The sequence below is a fragment of the Schistocerca cancellata genome, chromosome 6 (genome assembly GCF_023864275.1).
Source record: "Schistocerca cancellata isolate TAMUIC-IGC-003103 chromosome 6, iqSchCanc2.1, whole genome shotgun sequence".
NCBI lineage: Eukaryota > Metazoa > Arthropoda > Insecta > Orthoptera > Acrididae > Schistocerca > Schistocerca cancellata.
Window position 1 is genome coordinate 180,608,751 of NC_064631.1, and position 20,714 is coordinate 180,629,464.

Sequence of the window (20,714 nt, forward strand, 5' to 3'; positions counted from 1 at the left end):
CTCCGTATGCCACGGCAAACTGGCTGACACTGACGGCGGCGGTGCACAAATGCTGCGCAGCTAGCGCCATTCGACGGCCAACACCACGGTTCCTGGTGTGTCCGCTGTGCCGTGCGTGTGATCATTGCTTGTACAGCCCTCTCGCAGTGTCCGGAGCAAGTATGGTGGGTCTGACACACCGGTGTCAATGTGTTCTTTTTTCCATTTCCAGGAGTGTATTATGTTCTTCTTGAAGTCTGAGATTATTTCGCCTGTCTCATACATTTTGCTCACCAAATGGTAGAGTTATGTCAGGACTGACTCTCCCAAGGCTGTCAGTAGTTCTAATGGAATGTTGTCTACTCCCAGGGCCTTGTTTTGAATCAGATCTTTCAGTGCTCTGTCAAACTCCTCATGCAGTATTGTATCTCCCATTTCATCTTCATCTACATCCTCTTCCATTTCCATAATATTGTCATCAAGTACATCGCCCTTGTATAGACCCTCTATATTGTCCTTCCACCTATCTGCTTTCCCTTCTTTGCTTAGAACTGGGTTTCCAACTGAGCTCTTGATATCCATACAAGTGGTTCTCTTTTCTCCAAAGGTCTCTTTAATTTTCCTGTAGGCAGTATCTATCTTACCCCTAGCAAGTTAAGCCCCTACATCTTTACATTTGTCCTTTAGCCATCCCTGTTCAGCCATTTTGCACTTCCTGTCGATCTTGTTTTTGAGATTTTTGTATTCCTTTTTGCCTGCTTCATTTACTGCATTTTTATATTTTCTCCTTTCATCAATTAAATTCAATATTTCTTCTGTTACCCAAGGATTTCTACTATCCCTTGTCTTTTTACCTACTTGATCCTCTGCTGCCTTCACTACTTCATCCCTCAAAGCTACCCATTCTTCTTCTACTGTATTTCTTTCCCCCATTCCTGTCAATTGTTCCCTTATGCTCTCCCTGAAACTCTGTACAACCTCTGGTTATTCAATTTATCCAGGTCCCATCTCCTTAAATTCCCACCTTTTTTAAGTTTCTTCATGTTTAATCTACAGTTCATAACCAACAGATTGTGGTCAGAGTCCATATCTGCCCCTGGAAATGTCTTACAATTTAAAACCTGGTTCCTAAATCTCTGTCTTACCATTATATAATCTATCTTAAACCTGTCTGGCTTCTTCCATGTATACAACCTTCTTTTATGAATCTTGAACTAAGTGTTAGTTATGATTAAGTTGTGCTATGTGTAAAATTCTACCAGGCAGCTTCCACTTTCATTTCTTTCCCCCAATTCATATTCACCTACTACGTTTCCTTCTCTCCCTTTTCCTACTACTGAGTTCCAATCACCCATGACTATTAAATTTTCGTCTCCCTTTACTACCTGAATAATTTCTTTTATTTCATCATGCATTTCTTCAATTCCTTCATCATCTGCAGGGTACACTATGGGTCATTATAACTTGTTCCATGTGTGTTGTCATCAATGTGTGTAAGGTGTAAATGGTGTCCTGTGATACAGCCATCCACACTGCATTCACTTGGTTCCAATCTTCATCTGTGGTGGTTGGTATTGGGTCACAGTGCTGCACCTGTCATTTGATCATATCCAACACATCTTCAATTGGTGACAAGCCTGGTGATCTGGTGAACCAGGGTAAAACGCTAACATCCTGTTACACCAAGGAGGCACATGTTCATCCAGCAACATGTTGTCATTCATTTTCTTGCTGAAAAATGGTGTCTAGGATTTTGCACAGAAAGGGTTTTGCTATGGGTTGCAGGATGTCACTCATGTAGGTCAGACTGGCCACAGTGTTGCAGACACACCAACTATGATTTGTTTTGTACTCAATAGCACCTCACACCATGTGGTCTTGAGTTGATACTGCATGTCTTGTGTGAATGCAGTCACTCTGATGCCACTTCACTGCCTATGGCGAACCAAATTGCAGTCATCACTTTCAAGCAAACAGATCCTGGATTTGTCCAAAAACACAATCTGATTCCATTCCTGTCCCCAGTGAAATCATTCTACAAACCATTCCCATCTAATATGTTTCTGAACATTCATCAAAGGTAGCTGGAGAAGAGGATGATGTGCACATAACCTGTGCTGTAATAAACAGCAATGGACTGTCACTCCTGATAGTGTATGATGTGTTACACAGTTCCACTGTAATGCCAGAGCCAAGGAGGATTCAGAATTGTACCATAGTGACATTCGGATGAAGTTTATTCTTCTCAGGAGATGGTCTGGGTGGTGCAACCTGACTCATCTTATCGTTTTCTATGGCCTTCTGTGAATCATTATGCACATTTCACAATCAAAACACTTCACCCCACAAGCAGCAACTTCCTGGATGGATGCATCATGTTTTCTCATGCCAGTAATGTGCCCTCTTTTAAACTCACTGATTTTATGGTACAATTCACGTATACATCTGTGAGGCATCCTGCAATCTGGACATTCACTAAGGTCACACTGAAGCTTTACCTTCCATTTATAGTGACAACTAGGGCTTCAGGCACATTTTACCAACAGGTGGTGTTGCACCATGATATCAATATTGGCCTTCAATCAGTGGGCTCACATGGTTCAAATGCTAATCATTTCTGCAGGACATATTAATGTACATGTCCTGTGAATATGAACACCCTATCTCTAGTCGTTCAAGATGTTCTGTTTTTTCTGAACATGAGTGTATATGTATCATGTAGATCTATATGTCATCACTTATGCATATATAAAATGCATCTACTCTGTTTGTACAAAACTTGAAAAATGGTTATAATCTTTGTATCATCAGTTATAAACATATTTTTGGAAGTGGAAGGATTTTTCCAAACTACTATGTCATTCACCAACTTATGCCATATTTTGAAATTAATAAAGAAAGCAGTGTCATTGAGAATCTTCTGTTGGCTAACTTATGGAGGTGGATACAGTGATTACCCTCCCGTAGGTCTATTAAAATTATTTTGCATTGAAAGACTACTTGAAAAATTCAATCTGAAGTATGATATGCATAAAGGAAAATTGAAAACTAAAGTGTGTTAATGCCATGTGGCTGGGTAATGAAGTTCTGTGAACATCAGAATAGAGGACATTTTCAAAATGTCAATACTTGACCTCACACATTCAGTACTGAGAATATTTTGAGGGTCATCAATACAGCATCTCAGTATTTCTGGTATTGACAGTATATCAATATGCACCCTGTGAATGCATTTACTGTAAGTAATCTGACGTATAGAAGGAAATATCATCGGAATAATTCTGGAAGTGTAGAGTGACAGCTTTCAGGACAAGTAAACTGCAGCATAGTTTAATACTGTCTTTAGTACCAGTAAAAGTAACTGTGAAAATGAGTGTGGCACAAGTACCACAAATAGAGAGACTTGTAGGTTGCTAGAAACATGTTACATGGAAATTTGCTGTGGAAACGTACTTACACTTGGATGATTTATGGGACGTGATGAATGGTACACTGAAGCCCACTGAGCAAAGCACAAATAAGGACTGGAAGGCAGGATCAAAGCTGATATTACTGATTGATCCAGTGAACTATGTACATGTAGAGAAAGCTGTGATGGCAAAGAAGTGTGGGACATGTTACCAAGTGTGTCGTGACTCGTCGATCTTTCAAAGTGCCGCCGCACAGTTACGCGCGTCCTCTACAGGCTCTACATGCAGCGCTGTCTGCCAGCCATACAGCAGCAGCGCCACCTGAGTGGCCAGCCAGCCAGTGGCTTCTACACTTGGACTCAGTTATGATTTTACTGTTAAAGTGTACACACGTCTTACTCTGTTTACTTGAACTGTGCCTCTCATGTATTGTGTCTTCATTGAAATATATTTGTTCAACTTGAAGTTATAACAATTGGTGATGAGGTAGTGATTTTTCTTTTCCATCGTTGACCCACATGTCTCCAGGGCTACTTTAGAGCAACCATTGCAATGTCTCACAGAACAGCAAACGCTTCTCACATATAAGATTTGTGATTTCAATGCTGCATCAAATGCGGGGCATCTCTCGTCATTGTTTCTACTTCCTTTTCCTCCTTACGACAAGACGGCGGAAGACTGGTCTGATTACGAAAAACGTCTTCGACAGCACTTCTTGACATTTCATGTCGTGGACAAGCAAACATGTAAGTCTCTGTTCCTTTCATGGATTTCACCTCAAATGTATCAGTTGTTGTCGCAATTGGCTTCTTTGAAAGATCCTGCATCTTTGTTCTTTGCTGAAATGTGCTCACTTCTGTCCGTCTATTTTCAAAAGCAAACGCATGTGGTAGCCTATCGTGTTGCCTTTTATCATTGTCAAAAACAACCAAATTAATCCTATTGCACTTGGGCTGCTGAACTTCATGGCCTCAGTACAAAGTGTCAATTTGTTACTGAAGTTCACAAAGAATCCTACGCCAATTCCATGGTATGGAACTATTATCCGATCGGTGCCCGACAAAGAAGTTAGGCAATGTGCCCATCAGTTGGCAAATCCAACTCTAGATGAAGTCCTATCCATCACTCAGTCTTTTGAAATTTCTCACACCGCTGGAGCGCAAATAGAGGCATGGGAAGACGTCAGGGAAATACAACCTCTGTGCGATGTTGATGAAACGTGTGGCGTGTCCCCGCCGGTTGACGTGGCCGCAGTATGCTCCCAAGCACAGCCTCAGCCTAACTGTAAACAAACCACTAAGAAACTGCAGCAAAACCCACGGCAACTTCCTTCATGTCCGCAGTGTTTTGTGAAGCATTCACGAGAAGATTGTTCACAATGTTGGGCCGTGTGTCACAAATGCAAAAAAAGAAAGGGTCATGTGTCATCTGTTTGCAAATCTGACTGCATACATGATGTTCATGAACATGATGCTGATTCTGATTCTGTGTTGTCTGTCAATTGTACTTCTTCCCTTTCAGGGAAGTTATTCCTCACTGTCCAAATACTTGGTCAAGATGTTCGCATGCAGGTGGATACTGGTTCTGCTGCCACTATCATCAATTCTCAGATGTATCTTCAGTTGGGTTCTCCAATCCTGTCACCTGTCACTAGGCAATTATGGACTTACAATAAACAGAAGATTTCTCTCTTGGGACAATTTGATGCTGAGGTATCTTACAAATCTGTTGTTCGCACAGTTCCCATATTTGTGGTCGACCATAGTAACGCGGAGAATCTTTTTGGTTTCAATGCCTTTCGCATTTTTGGGTTCTCCATAGATGACTCTGCCAATATCATCTCTGATGCTATTCCTTATGCTCAATTGGATTCCTTGTCGATGACATTTTTGTCCCTTTTTCCTCCTGGGTTAGGCCGTGCAAGCAACTTTGATGCTCATATCATGCTCAAACCCACTGCTCAGCCTAAGTTTTTTTGGGCTCGGCCCATTCCTGTGGCCCTTCGTGATCAGGTCAAATGGGAGCTGGAGCGTCCCACTGCTTCAGGGGTCTTCCTTCCTGTCACTTCCAGTGAGTGGTCCTCTCCTGTCATTGTCGCTGCTAAGCCAAATGGTAGTATTCATCTCTGTGGTGATTTCAAAGCCACTGTAAATTCTCAATGCCTTATCGACACTTACCCTACACCTCGAACTGAAGAATTGTCCACTAAATTTGCTGGAGGCCAGTATTTTTCTAAATTTTACCTGTCAGAAGCTTATCATCAACCTCCTCTCGATGCTGCTTCCCAGCAGTTTCTGATCCTTAACACACCTTTCGGCCTCTACCAATGCCAACAATTGCCATTGTGGATTGCCAGCACCCCTGCTCTCTTTCAGCGATTCTTGGAACAATTATTGCTCACTGTCACTGTGTGTATAAATTACCAGGACGACATTGTTGTCACTGGCTCCACCATTGACAAACATCTTCAAAATCTCCACACACTTTTTCATGTCTTACAGACTGCCGGTCTTAAGTGTAATCTTCAGAAATCAAAATTTGTTCAGGCATCTATCACGTATTTGGGGTTTCAACTCTCTCGGGATTGTATTCGACCACTTCAGCAAACTACCACTGTCATTGATGCCCTTCCTTGCCCTTCATCTGTTAAGGAACTGCAGGCGTTCTTGGGGAAAATAGCATACTATCACAAGTTTTTACCATCTGCTGCTTCTGTGGTTTAGCCGTTGCATCGCCTGTTGCATAAAAACGTGCCTTTTCACTGGTCCATGTCATGCGATGTGGCTTTCCAGAAATTGAAGACTATGCTGAAACAGGCCCCGTGCCTGGCTACTTATTGACCTGGCCAACATCTTGTTCTTGTCATGGATGCCTCTCAATATGGGTTCGGTGCAGTCCTTGCTCACCGTTTTTCTGACAGTTCTGAACAACCCATTGCTTATGCCTCCAAAATGCTCAACGGATGCCCAACAAAAGTATTCTCAAATTGAAAAAGAAGCTTTGGCCATTATTTATGCTCTTCATAAGTTTGGTATTTTTCTCTATGGATCCAAATTTCATCTTGTTATGGATCACAAACCACTTGTTTCCTTGTTTCATCCATCAACGTCACTTCCTGACAAGGCTGCACACCACCTCCAGTGCTGGGCTCTTTACTTGTCTTCTTTCAATTATGAGATTCATTTCCAGCCGATGGCTCAACATGTAAATGCTGATGCACTGTCTCGCCTTCCCATGGGTCCTGATCTGGCCTTCAATAGGGACAAAATTTTGTGTTTCCACCTGGATGTTGCCGAGCAGCGGGTTGTGGACGGGTTCTCCATCTCTGGGGACCAGCTGGTGGCTGCTACGGGTTCTGACCCTACCCTTTCCCGGGTTTTATGCTGTATTCAGAAGAGTTGGCCAGATTGTCCATCCACTAAGACTTCTGATCTGTTGCAGAACTACTATGCTTTGCGTTACTGCCTCACGGCTAGGGATGGTGTTATCCTCCTTTCCATCAAAAATGCTTTGCCGCGTGTTGTGGTACTTGCGTCTTTGCGTGCTTCGGTCTTGCTCCTCCTTCACCAAGGGCACTGAAGTATCTCTCGCACTAAATTTCTGGCATGCCATCATGTGTACTCGCCTGGCATCGACTCTGAAATTGCACACATGGTCGCTGCCTACAGCCCTTGTGCATCACAGGCAGCCACCCCGAAGTCATCTTTGTCACTGTGGCCTTCGCCTGAGAAGCCCTGGGAGCGTATTCATGCTGACTTGGCGGGTCCTTTTTTAGGTACTTATTGGCTTCTCATTATTGACGCCTACTCTAACTTTCGTTTCATTGTCCGTTGCACGTCGCCTACCACCGCGGCAACCACCAATGCTCTAGCTCGCATTTTCTCTTTGGAAGGCCTTCCCTCTATTCTTGTTACTGAAAAGGGTCCACAATTTGCCTCTTCCAATTTTGTGGATTTTTGTGCCCATCACGGCGTCATGCATGCCACGGCCCCGCTGTTCCATCCACAGTCAAATCATGAGGCTGAATGACTGGTCAGCACATTTAAGGCTCAGATGAGGAAACTCCTGACTTCTTCTGCTGCTGATGATGCGCTTCTCGAATTTCTGGCTTCTTACCATTTCACCCCCATGGGCGACCACAGCCCAGCTGAGCTCTTACATGACCGACAGCCCCGCATGCTACTTCATCTTCTGCGGCCTTCCACCTGACGGCCGCGGGTGCCTTCGCTTGGCCAGTTCACCGCCGATGACCTTGTATAGGTATGGGGATATGGCAGGCAGCCAAAATGGAGTCCTGGCCACATCTTACGACACCAAGGCCAATGCCTGTATCAAATCCAGATGGTCACGGGTGTTGCAGTGCGTCATTTGGACCAGCTTTGGCCTCGTGTGCCAGCAACGCCTGTTCCGGATGCCGCTACACCATTTTCGGCTCTACCTGACGCTCAGGATACTGGAATCTCTCATTACTCACAACGCAGTCCTCTCACCATCATATCAGTGTCAGCACTAGAACTGACGCCACCAGGAGACGTGCCCATGCAGGAACCAGATAACCGTCATCTGTCGGAGCAACTCTACTCGCCTCCTTCTCCTACGGACGCAGACACATCGCCCATGTCTCCTGTTATCACAACCAGACTTGCCAAAATGGGCAGATTGGTGCATGGGGCCCCAACAGATTTGACCCCCATGTCTCCTGTCATCTCGACCCGTTATCATCGGGGACACTTCTGTCCGTACAGGAAGCTTCCTCCTCGAGACTTTACGGCCAGTCAAACGACACCTATGGATGTTAGCAATCTACAGGCTACCTCCATCAAGACCTGTGCAAAAACTTCAATGGGGGAAAAAGTGTTGTGACTCGCCGATCTTTCAAAGTGCCTCCACGCAGTTATGCGTGACCTCTACATGCAGTGCTGTCTGCCAGCCATGCACCAGCAGCGCCACGTAAGCAGCCAGCCAGCCAGCAGCCACTAGACTTGGACTCAGTTATGATTTGACTGTTAAAGTGTACACACGTCTTGCTCTGTTTACTTGATCTGTGCCTTTCATGTATTGCATCTTCCTTGAAATATATTTATTCAACTTGAAGTTATAACGAAGTGCAGCTGGAGATGGTGGCCTTACAAGAAAAGTCAAATTACTCTGTGAACATATAACCACTCTATTGGATAACTGCAAGAATATGGACAAGTATGTCAATGAGATAATATTCACATTGAATCAACTAAGGAACATTAAGTTCAAGATTTCCGATGAATAGTTAGGCACATTATTGCTAGCAGAACTGCCAAAAAATACGCACCCTTGATTATGGAGTTAGAAAGCTCATTCATACTGAATATGGGAGACAGTGTAAAAGTGAAGATCCTACAGGGTTTAAAAAGTACATCAGTATGACAATTCAGGGAAGGAAACAGTTACAGTGCTTTAGTCTAAGAAAAAGAACAAAGCAGTCAAGTGCTACAATGGACAGAAGATGAGTTACATGATGTCCAAATGCCACCAACGACCTCATCAAACAAAAAAAGGTATGATGCAAATAGTCCAGAGAGGAGATATGCTGAGCAAGGTAAGGCACTCTCCATTTATTACTCTTTTGTAGTAATGAGTAATAGAAACCAGAATGTATATTAGAGTCAGGGAGCATCAGTGCATATTATTAGAGACAAAACCACTCTTTATGATGTTACTAACAAAACACATCTGGGTATACCTACAGTGGATGGTTCCAAGTTACAGTGTAAGCCTGTGGGAAAGTTGACCTTAAGATAACTGTAGATAGAGAACAAGAAAATAATATAGAATGTGTTGTTTGCTATGTAAAATGTGTTGCAACTTGAAATAACACACACACACACACACACACACACACACACACACACACACATGCACACACACACACACATATGCAGCAGTAGCAGGAAACAGGACAACTAACTTGTTATTTGTTAGTGAGATAGTCAAGAAGGGAAGCAGAGTAACCTATAATATAAATGGAGAAAAAATAGTTAACAAATACAGGAGAGCTATACCTAAGATGATAAATTAAATGGAAATTTTCAAGTTAGATACACCCAAAGACATACGAGGTGCATTCAAGTTCTAAGGCCTCCGATGTTTTTTCTCCAGACTGGAAAGAGATAGAAACATGTGCATTGTTTTAAAATGAGGCCGCGTTCATTGTCAATACATCCCAGAGATGGCAGCACCATATGGCAGATGGAATTTTACCACCAGCGGCGAGAATGAGAACTGTTTTAAATACTTAAAATGGCGACATTTTCGTTACTTGAACAGAGTGCAATCATTCGTTTTCTGAATTTGCGTGGTGTGAAACCAATTGAAATTCATCGACAGTTGAAGGAGACATGTGGTGATGGAGTTATGGATGTGTCGAAAGTGCGTTCTTGGGTGCGACAGTTTAATGAAGGCAGAACATCGTGTGACAACAAACCGAAACAACCTCGGGCTCGCACAAGCTGGTCTGACGACATGATCGAGAAAGTGGAGAGAATTGTTTTGGGGGATCTCCGAATGACTGTTGAACAGATCGCCTCCAGAGTTGGCATTTCTGTGGGTTCTGTGCACACAATCCTGCATGACGACCTGAAAATGCGAAAAGTGTCATCCAGGTGGGTGCCACGAATCTGACGGACGACCACACGGCTGCCCGTGTGGCATGTTGCCAAGCAATGTTGACGCGCAATGACAGCATGAATGGGACTTTCTTTTCATCGGTTGTGACAATGGATGAGACGTGGATGCCATTTTTCAATCCAGAAACAAAGCGCCAGTCAGCTCAATGGAAGCACACATATTCACCGCCACCAAAAAAATTTCGGGTAACCGCCAGTGCTGAGAAAATGATGGTGTCCACGTTCTGGGACAGCGAGGGTGTAATCCGTACCCATTGCATTCCAAAGGGCACTACGGTAACAGGTGCATCCTACGAAAATGTTTTGAAGAACAAATTCCTTCCTGCACTGCAACAAAAATGTCTGGGAAGGGCTGCACGTGTGCTGTTTCACCAAGACAACGCACCCACACATCGAGCTAACATTACGCAACAGTTTCTTCGTGATAACAGCTTTGAAGTGATTCCTCATGCTCCCTACTCACCTGACCTGGCTCCTAGTGACTTTTGGCTTTTTCCAACAATGAAAGACACCCTCTGTGGCCGCACATTCACCAGCCGTGCTGCTATTGCCTCAGCGATTTTCCAGTGGTCAAAACAGACTCCTAAAGAAGCCTTTGCCGCTGCCATGGAATCATGGCGTCAGCGTTGTGAAAAATGTGTATGTCTGCAGGGTGATTACGTCAAGAAGTAACGCCAGTTTCATCGATTTCGGGTGAGTAGTTAATTAGAAAAAAAATTGGAGGCCTTAGAACTTGAATGCACCTCGTAGTTGAAGTTGTAAAATCATTCTGTATACCTTGTAAAAGGTTTCTTATGGCATAGAAGACTTCGGCACCTAAACAGAAAAGGCATGTCATTGTTAAGGGCCATGGTGATAGCAATGGAAGATTGCAGTAAATGTAAAGAAATCTGTGTAATATACATACAAGGGAAACAGACTAGACTACCCTTTAAGCCTAGCAAAAGCATAAGTACAGACATCTTGCACTTAATACTAGTGGATGTTTGTGGACCAAAGCAGAGTGAATCTGTAGGAGGAAGCCATTATTTTATTACCTTTACTGATGACTATTCAAAATATAAACATGTTTATTTTTTAAGTGCTAAAGATCAAATGAGTAATATTTTTGAGAAATTTCATAATATGGTAAAAAGAGATACAGGAAAGAAGATCTGATAATGGGACAGATTATACCAATCAAAAATTCAAGAAACATTTGAAGGACATACAAATTAGACACCAAATCACCATCAGACACAACCCAGCCCAGAATAGAGTTCCAGAGAGAGCAAATAGGACTATTGTTGAAAAGCATGAAATATGTCAACTGATGCTCAGTTACCTAAATGTTTTGGGGCAGCAGAGGTGATGTCATAAGCTATGTATTTAATCACTCAATTGCCTACCATAGCAATAAAAAATAGAACCCCGTATGAATTATGGACAGGGAATAAGCCAAATCTAAGTAACTTGTAAGTTTTAGGATAAGGCTGTGGTACAGACACCAAAACAATTGAGGTGAAATGGGACCCAAAGTCTAAGAAATATATTTTTCTAGGCCACTGCAAAGACTTGAAGGGTTACTGCCTCGTGAATCTTACAAATAGAAAATACTGACTAGTAGAGATGATGTATTCCTTGAGAATAATAAAAATGAAATAAATAAGGACCATCAAGAAAGTACAGCTACTTCATTAACATCATCAATTTCCAAAAACACTAGTTCCAACAGGAAAAAATTTGTTTAAATTGTTATGAACTGAAGGACATATTTGTACCTGCATTCTGAAAAATAAAAATGTTGGGGAATTGCAAATGAAGATATTAGTCATATTAAATTGTGCCTCGGAACATTTCTGAAGCATAATCTTCATTTTGTTGCATTTCTTCATCTTCAAGCATCCTTTTGACATTCCTTTTAACATTTCTTGCCTCTCTGAGAACTTGAAGAGCGAGTCTTTCAACTTCATGAACACCTAGGGAAGCAATTGGTCTTTCATACTAGAGCCACTTTTTATGCTCAAATTTCTCACAGCTTCCAATCTAGCTATCACTCCAACATTGAAACATATCACTGCATCCAATACACAAACTTTCAATGTATTCAGTCACACAAAAACATTCTTGGCTACTCTTTCCCAAATGCAATGTTTAATACTTTCATTTGTATTCTGAGTGCCTCCATGAAGATATTTAGTAAACAAAATTGGATCACTTAGTTCTCTAAAATGGTTTTATTTCAGTCATAACAGGATCAGGAAGGGAAAGTTTGTGATGGTATGTTTGACCACTTTCTATAGTTTTTTGATAACCACACCAAGAATCTGCTTCTTTATGGCAAAGTCCATGGACAGGATGGTCATTTGTGGACAACGTATGAGAGAAAGTGGCCCACACAGCTTTTCTCATTGCTGTAACGTCATTCAGAGATGCAATTCATCTAATGACCAGTCCATAATAATCAATCTGCCCCTGCCAGACAGAGATTTTCCATCAGACAGCAACTTCCCTTTCATTTCTCTCCATAGCTTCCTCAGTCTAGCACCTATCCTCTTCTGAATATGCTCCCAGCACTACAGTTTTGTTACGAAAGTATTCCCATAAACTTTGAACTCATTAATTTTATTGAAAGCTTTAGAATCCCCATTGCCCAGTTAGTTCATATACCTAATATTATGAAGTTTCTCGGACCTCTGAGATATTTTTAGAGCTCAATCGCACTCCATACCTCCACTGTAACCATTCTAATTCTTAGAACAGTGATGTTAAGTTGCCCTTCAGTGTTAGAATTCCAGGTGTGGCAGTACTCAGATAGCCACTCAGCACCAATTACTCTTCCATCCTCCAGAGAAGTAGCACCTACTACACCACTCAAAGAAAATGTCCTATCAAGTGCAACAGTGATGTCTGTAGTCCCATTAATATTTACAATTTCTTTTACCGCACATTTAGTAGATGATTTAGATACAGCCTTGCTAGGAGGAGCAGGAAGGTCCATCAAAGCACAAAACATAGTGGCTTTCAAGACGAATCCAATTATGTGTAACAGTAAGGTCTTTGAAGGTCAATGAAAGTCAAATGGTGGCATGAATGTCCATTTATAGAAGGTGTTTGAAGTAATGACCACTGGTATAAATGCAGTGCAGCAGTCTCCTTATTGTGATTTGAGTGTCATTCCTTATCACTTTGACACTTTACAAAGCACATGCTCTGACAATTCTCTCTTGTATATCGTGCAAACAATAAATAGTCCCGAATACGGTGTATCCATCTAACATGTCGTTGACATGTAAACACCATTCAACAGTTTTGCAATACAACACTAATAGGAATGGTAAGATGAGTGTTGTTGAATCAAGCAAATGTGAATGATGTAGTTCTTCAAAGAACAAGTGGATATGCTTCTCATTTACAGAGAATGTCAACTAAATTCAGTGAGAGCTAGAGACTTATATGCTGAAAGATATCCTCAATGGACTCACCCTACATGTCATACAATTAAATATGTGTATGATAAACTGAGAACAACTTGATATTTAACACATCAGCAAAGGAAAGTTACTAATGAGGAAATGGAAATCAGTACCCTTGCCACTATGGTTCGAGATCCTTGTGTTAGTTAACATCAAATCGCAAGGGAATCTGGCATGAGCAGTAGTGTTGTTCATGTTCTGCATTGCCATAAATATCATCCTTACCATATCAGTCTCCACCAAGAAGTAACTAGTACATATTGTATGCAACAAATTGAATTCTGCAGATGGTCTCAACTTCAGATTCAGAGGGATGACACACACATTTATTAATTTGATTTTATTTACTGATGAGGCTACATTCATGAACCATGGGAATGTTAATTTGCATAACATGCATTATTCTGCAACTAAAATCCATGTTGGTTGAGGCAAGTTGCACACCAAAAAAAATGTTGTCAGTCAATGTATGGTGTGGGATTCTGTAAGACAGAATTATAGGCCCCTATTTTATTGAAGGAAATCTTAATGGTAGGAAGTACACCACATTACTGCAAGAAACACTAGGTCTGTAATTGGAAGAAATACCTTTAGGAACAAGGAACAGAATATGGTTTCAACATGATAGGTGTCTGGCACATTTTTCAGTGTGCTTCCACTTTTTCGACATCCTGCTACTGGATCACCTTGAATGCTTTCATGGCTATGTTTCAGCTCAGCTGCCTGTTTTTTTCATGGTGGAAATTACAGGTAAAGAGATAGCATACACATTTACAAGCCTCAAATGAATTTCTGTTGGTGTTAAACATTATTTTATGAAGAATTTAATCACTGCACAATATTATTTTTTTTTTTCATTCACAGCAGTATGCACACAACAACTTCTTCATCTGACTTCCTACAGTCAAATGCTGCCTGGAATGACTTGCAATTTTTTGTGCTGTCTGCTAACACATGTACCAATGTACAGGGAGAAAAATCACGTGGGTAGTGCTGCGATCTCTGGCCAGTTCCTCCAAATATCACAGTATTCTCCATATTGTCATGAAAAGCCCTGATTATCTTGAAGAGTTTTGGAGGATACCCTATCTTCAGTGATAAAATATACAGTCCCTCTCCATGCTAGCTGTCTCAAACAACTTGTTTAGGTTGATAAAAGCAATGAATCATGGGTTTTGGAATGTGAAGATCATATCAGTAGTAGACAGTACTGCCCAAAATCCACACACTTGGCGAGTTTCTCCAGTCTGCCCAGCACCATGTGGGTAAATGCTTTACCAATAACTCTCAACAATGAAATTCCTTGGTACCAACTGGAATCACCACAATCACCTTCACCCTTGTGTAGGGTGACAATGGCATTGTGCATTTCCTATGGCACAACATCCTCAGCCCAACATTCTGATAAAAGGTTGCATGGCACTGGGAAGAGTGAGTAAGTTCGATAAGTTCAGTGTGGACGTTGTCTTTGCTATGGCACTTTTCGCATTTAAGCCTGGTGACAGCTCTCTCAAGCTCCTTTTTAGTATGCAGGGCACCCAGCTTGTGACAAGATGGCAACTGAAAAATTTCTCCTGTTGCTTTTGAGCTGAAGTTGACTGGATGAAAGTGGAGGTTGGAATAGTTTTTCACTCATTATTGCAACTGTTGATTGCAATTTGTGATGAATGTTCCATCGATCATCTTAAGTGCAGCAATCTTCTTAAGGGTGGTCCTAATGTCCCTTTTGATTGCCAGATACACCCCATTGATGTTTCCCCCATTCAAACCCTCCTGTATACTTGCACAAGGTTTCTCCCAGTACAAATGAATGCAATTATGGACTGTGCACTGAACAATAGCCTTTGCTTTGCTTAGATCACCGCAGGTTGCATTGCAAAGTTTTGAGTGCCACTTGATAGTTGCCTGAAGCTTAGAATCAAGGGGGAGATTCAAGACATCAATATTCTTGAGGAACCAATCCTGGTAGTTTGCTTTCACAGTGAAGTGCCAGCTGTGATAATAAGAAGTGACTTGATTTTCAGCTGGTCTCCGGCAGTGGCTGCATTTGGGCCCCAGTTGTCAACTTCTTTCCAAACTCCATCTCCAAATATATCCACTGTTGAATGTTTCCTAATTTTGCAAAGATTGATCATGGTTTTGCTAGGCATTGTAGCAAAGTGAATCTCTTTAATCAAACTAACTTTTGTCGCTAGCAGCATACAATCGGTGTCAGAATCAGAGCTATATCTAATAGATGTCAATTTGCATGGTGCATTCACTTCACCACTTCACAGAGATGTTTGTAAAACTAATCCTCTAAGTCAGCAGTTGAGATCAGTGTTGGCATACATACAGCTATCAATGTCACTCGACTGCTGCTAGTTGAGAGTCATAATGCATTCTGAGATCCCAATCAGGCTTTCAGTGGTCTGTAACACATTGTTGTGAATTGAAAAGCCAACAAGATTATGTTTGCTACTGGAAATGTCCTCTCCTTCTAGAAAAATGTGTAACTTGCTTCCCATATTGAACCATCATCTGGTAGCCTGGTTTCCTGAAGGGATATTACAGCAACATTAAGTCTGGCTAATTTCAAGTCAGTGACAGCTGTTTTGTGTAGATCTTGTGAGCTTCCACAGGTGTCTGGGAAGCCTTTTGTTGTAGTACTGATAATCTGTGTTGCAAGATGGAGATAGGTACGTTTTACCGATTTCTTATTTCAGCAGGTGTCGACATTATGGCAACGACTTCCAGCAAGGCTAATGTTCTGTACACTCAAGTGGAACCATCGTCACCAGCATGGGCCAGCCTGTAATGGGCCTTCACACTGTTGGTAGTGATCTTGGGGACCTGCACATACATCTATTTGTAAGGATTTATAAGTGGTGAACTGTTGCTACACATGTTAATTCCACATAATTGCAGAAGGACAAAGTCTCTTCTCACTACTGCACCTGGGACACGTTTTAGGTGCCAGTGAGCTTTCCCACTACTTGTGCCACCCTCTCAGCCTTGCTAACTGGTACCACAGAAGCTAAAACAAGCAATGTGTGGAGTCCTGTTGTCTGCATGAATTTGCCGCTCATTTTCAGTGGCACCATACTTGTGTCTAATGGAAATGACAATTCCGACATTTCCTTTGGAGTTGTCCTTCCCCTATCATACAAAAAGTCTGAATATCTGAAATAAAGAAGTAGGAATCAGGATAGGGCGTAGGAAGAAAGGGCATTGTGAGACACACTTCGTCTGACACCTTCGCTAAGATCCATGCCAGTAGTTACACTACCACTGGCGTGGGCTTCTGTATCTTGGGAGCACCCAAAGCTTCTTGCCTCCATGGATAGTCCTTCATTGAGGTGATGTCTCCTAAGAGGGATGTTTTACCATGTACGGCATGTGTCTGCCTGCATTTGTACCAGGGTAGCAGGAGATGTAAGGGCATATAGGTAAGTTAATGTAAAGGCTAGTTTACACAGCTACATTTGGTTGTGAAACAGGTTTAGAGAAAATGGTTTCTTATGTGACTAACTGTAGACACAGCAACACCAGTGTACACTTCACTTTCATCAGCTTGTGAGTGTCAGAATCATGTCTCAAATGCAAGATTCGGAGTAGTAGTGGAGCTAATAATTGTCTGTAAGAAACTGTTGTGTAAGAAAAGAAATGAGACATGTTTAGGTTAAATAATGGATAAAGAAAAGATGTCAACTTAATCGCTTAAGGATCTTGCTGAAATTAATTGTTGTGGCAGACCTGAAAAGTTATTTCAGTCATCTATGAATGTCACTGGAATAGCTCACATTGCTTTGAAACAGAATTAATAAAGCAATAAATAGGAACTGAAATTACTGGTCACATTGCATTTCTAGGCCAGTACATGTCTACAGTACATATTTTGTACACCAAAATTAAATTATCTTTGGCAAATTTGTTTCAGTTGTTTGGTATGCCATATACACAGGACTTGAAGAATACACTAAGGCAAAGCACAACAGTAATTAATTGCCTATTATTATTATTATTATTATCATTATCATTATTATTATTATTATTTAAGAGCAAAAAATAACTATAGAAACAACCACAGGACAGAATAGCAATACAACTTAATTTAATTTGGTGTCGTAATACAAAATTATTGTTTAGCCTTTGAAAGACCTTCTCCATAGCGCAGTGTTTCTTCAGCAGCAACAAACTATCCTGAGTGGTAAAGTTTCATTTATTTAACATTTGGCAAAAATACAATTCCATTTAGCCATAATTAGCAACTGAATTAGTTCCTTGAGTACTTTTGTTGCAGCCTTCACATTTGCAATACAATCTTGATTAACCTGGCAAGTCTGTCATACTACTTAGGCTATTGTGTGATTGCCCTTAGAACAGCAACATCATTTTCAGAATGTTGAAAAGTATCTGTGCTGCCCTTTCTTTTTGCACTCTGTTATGACACGGACTGCGATCTACTGTGTTGTGAGATTGGAAACCATTGCTGAGAGTGTTGTGTGACTGTGGTTCATGTGCTATGTTCTTGGATGCCTGCAGATATGTTTTTTTCTTGATCTGCATTATAATCATCTTGAATAGGTGGGATGAGAGTGTTACAGCTTGACCTGAAGCATATCTGATCATAATTTGGTATCATGCTAATGAACTACAATCTTTGGATAAATAATCACAATTACTTTTTAGACATTTAATGTAATTTTTCTGCTTTTTGGGCACTCTTGTTTTATTTGTGCTTTCAGGCCATTATTGTTAGAAGTTTACTTCTTTTTGTTATTAATGACCCATTGTACACATTTTTTGGTCTGTAACTTGGCTTCAGTCTCAAGTTTCAGTTGTATTTAGTAATGTGGTCAAGTAAGTATGGCAGATGTTCCAGGTTTTCTTTCCCTGTTGGATTTTGCTTAATGGCATGGTAGTGGTGGTGAAAAATGGAAAGCTAGAATGTAACTTTGTACTCTCATTGCTGGCTTGAGAATAGATTCAATTTCTATGTCCACTGACATCTCAGGAAAAAAATCTACACATGTTGATTTCCCAGGAGCAAGATCAAAATAAATGCAATTTAATTTCCCTGAAGCAGATGACCCAGCCTTCTCAGAATTTCTAGAATCTTCAGGGGGTGGTGTGTGTGAGTACTCAGGACCAGTAGTGAGTGATGAGACAATAAAATCAACACCAAAAACACCCTTTCTAACAGGATAAATCCCTATCTTTCTCAAGCAATTAACAGCTACATTGATCCATTGAATTTTTTTTGTAGGTTTGACCAGTGTGTTCCATCATGTGAAACACACTGTCAGACCATGATCTATGTCTTAAAAAAGATATTACATCTTCGTTGTAGTATAATTTTGATGAGAAAATGGACATCATGTCCAAAAGTTGCATTTTACATGAGCTATGAGGTGCGAAGCACACAATGGTGACATGTTTGTCTCTGTCTAACTGTTTAACTTCTGTGTTCAGAATGACATTTTTACTCTGCAGCAGAGTGTGTGCTGATATGAAACTTCCTGGCTGATTAAAACTGTGTGCCAGACCGAGACTCAAACTCAAGACCTTTGCCTTGCGCGGACAAGTGGTCTATCATCTGAGCTACCCAAACATGACTCACACCCCGGGCTCACAGCTTTATTCCACCAGTACCTCATCTCCTACTTTCCAAACTTCACAGAAGCTCTCCTGCAAACCTTGCAGAACTAGCACTTCTGGAAGGAAGGACATAGCGGAAACATGGCTTAACCATAGCCTGGGGGATGTTTCCAGAATGAGATTTTCACTCTGCAGTGGAGTGTGTGCTGATATGAAACTCCTGACAGATTAAAACTGTGTGCCAGACCAAGACTTGAACTCAGGACCTTTGCCTTCTGCGGGCTAGTGCTCTACCATCTGAGCTACCCATGCACGACTGGCTAAGTCATGTCTCCGCTACATCCTTCATTCCAGGAGTGCTAGTTCTACAAGTTTTGCAGCAGAGCTTCTGTGAAGTTTGGAAAGTAGGAGATGAGATACTGGCAGAAGTAAATCTGCGAGGACAGGGCGTGAGTCATGCTTGGGTAGCTCAGATGGTAAAGCACTTATCTGTGGAAGGCAAAGTCCTGAGTTTGAGTCTAAGTCCAGCACACAGTTTTAATCTGCCAGGATGTTTCAACTTCTGTGTTGTACTTATGGATAGAAAGGCCCTCAAGCACAAGCACAATAGCTGACTATTCCTTTGCTGGATTTGTGGTAATGATAAAATGCTCAAACCACATAGCAAAACAATTAATCTGAACCTGTCCAGATGGATGGCATGAAACCATAGTTCTTGGTAGACCACATTCGAATCATTGCTTGCTCACATTTTTAATAGGGAAAATTGAGACAAAGGACAAAATGTTCAAAAGCACCAATAGATATCACAAGTGACCTTCTATCAGCTGATGTTAGTGACCCTGCTTGCCTTCTACCTGGCAAACCAATTAAAGGTTGCTGGGGGGGGGGGGGGGGGGGATTTTACCTTCTACCGCAGACAAACCAATCTCAGCATCTTTGTAGATGTGACTGGCTGGATATTTGTGTTTTTTTCTAATTTCCCTTCCAGAATATAAAAAAGAACTATCAGGCAATCTGCTCTTGAAAAGAAAGTATGTACAGTTTTGAAGGTAGATAACTTTGGATGCCTTTTCATGGAAGAGTAAAACTAGTCTTTACCTACTTTTTCACCCTTTCCAAAGTGATGACATATTTTATTCCACACTGCAAGTTGATTGTCAATGGAGAAAACATCTTTTCTATTGAGACCACAATACATGATCTCTGTTTTAACAAGGTAACTTACTATTTCCTCCCCTAATTCTGCAGACGAAACTATCTTATGTCCTAATTTAGTGCACTGTACAACCTGAACAACGGGCTCAAGACCGCTGGCTAAGCAAAACAGAGTATTTCTTGCAGTTTAATTTTCTTTTGAGGCCATCAAAAACCTTTTTTTTTATTTTCTTCCCGCATCACTGTCACTATCTTCTCCATGTTGTCTGAGTTCCAACAGTTCTATGATGTTTTTCTGTCCTCTTTTTCACTTGGTGTAACTGAATAACAAAAATTTGAGAAAAAGGTAAAAATTTTTATGAAATGTTTTGTCTAATTGTAAGAAGTGAAGTAGATTAAAGAAACATTTGATATGTGTTTGAATTTGCTTGAAATCATGTACAGCAAATACTGTTTCAATTGAGAATTTA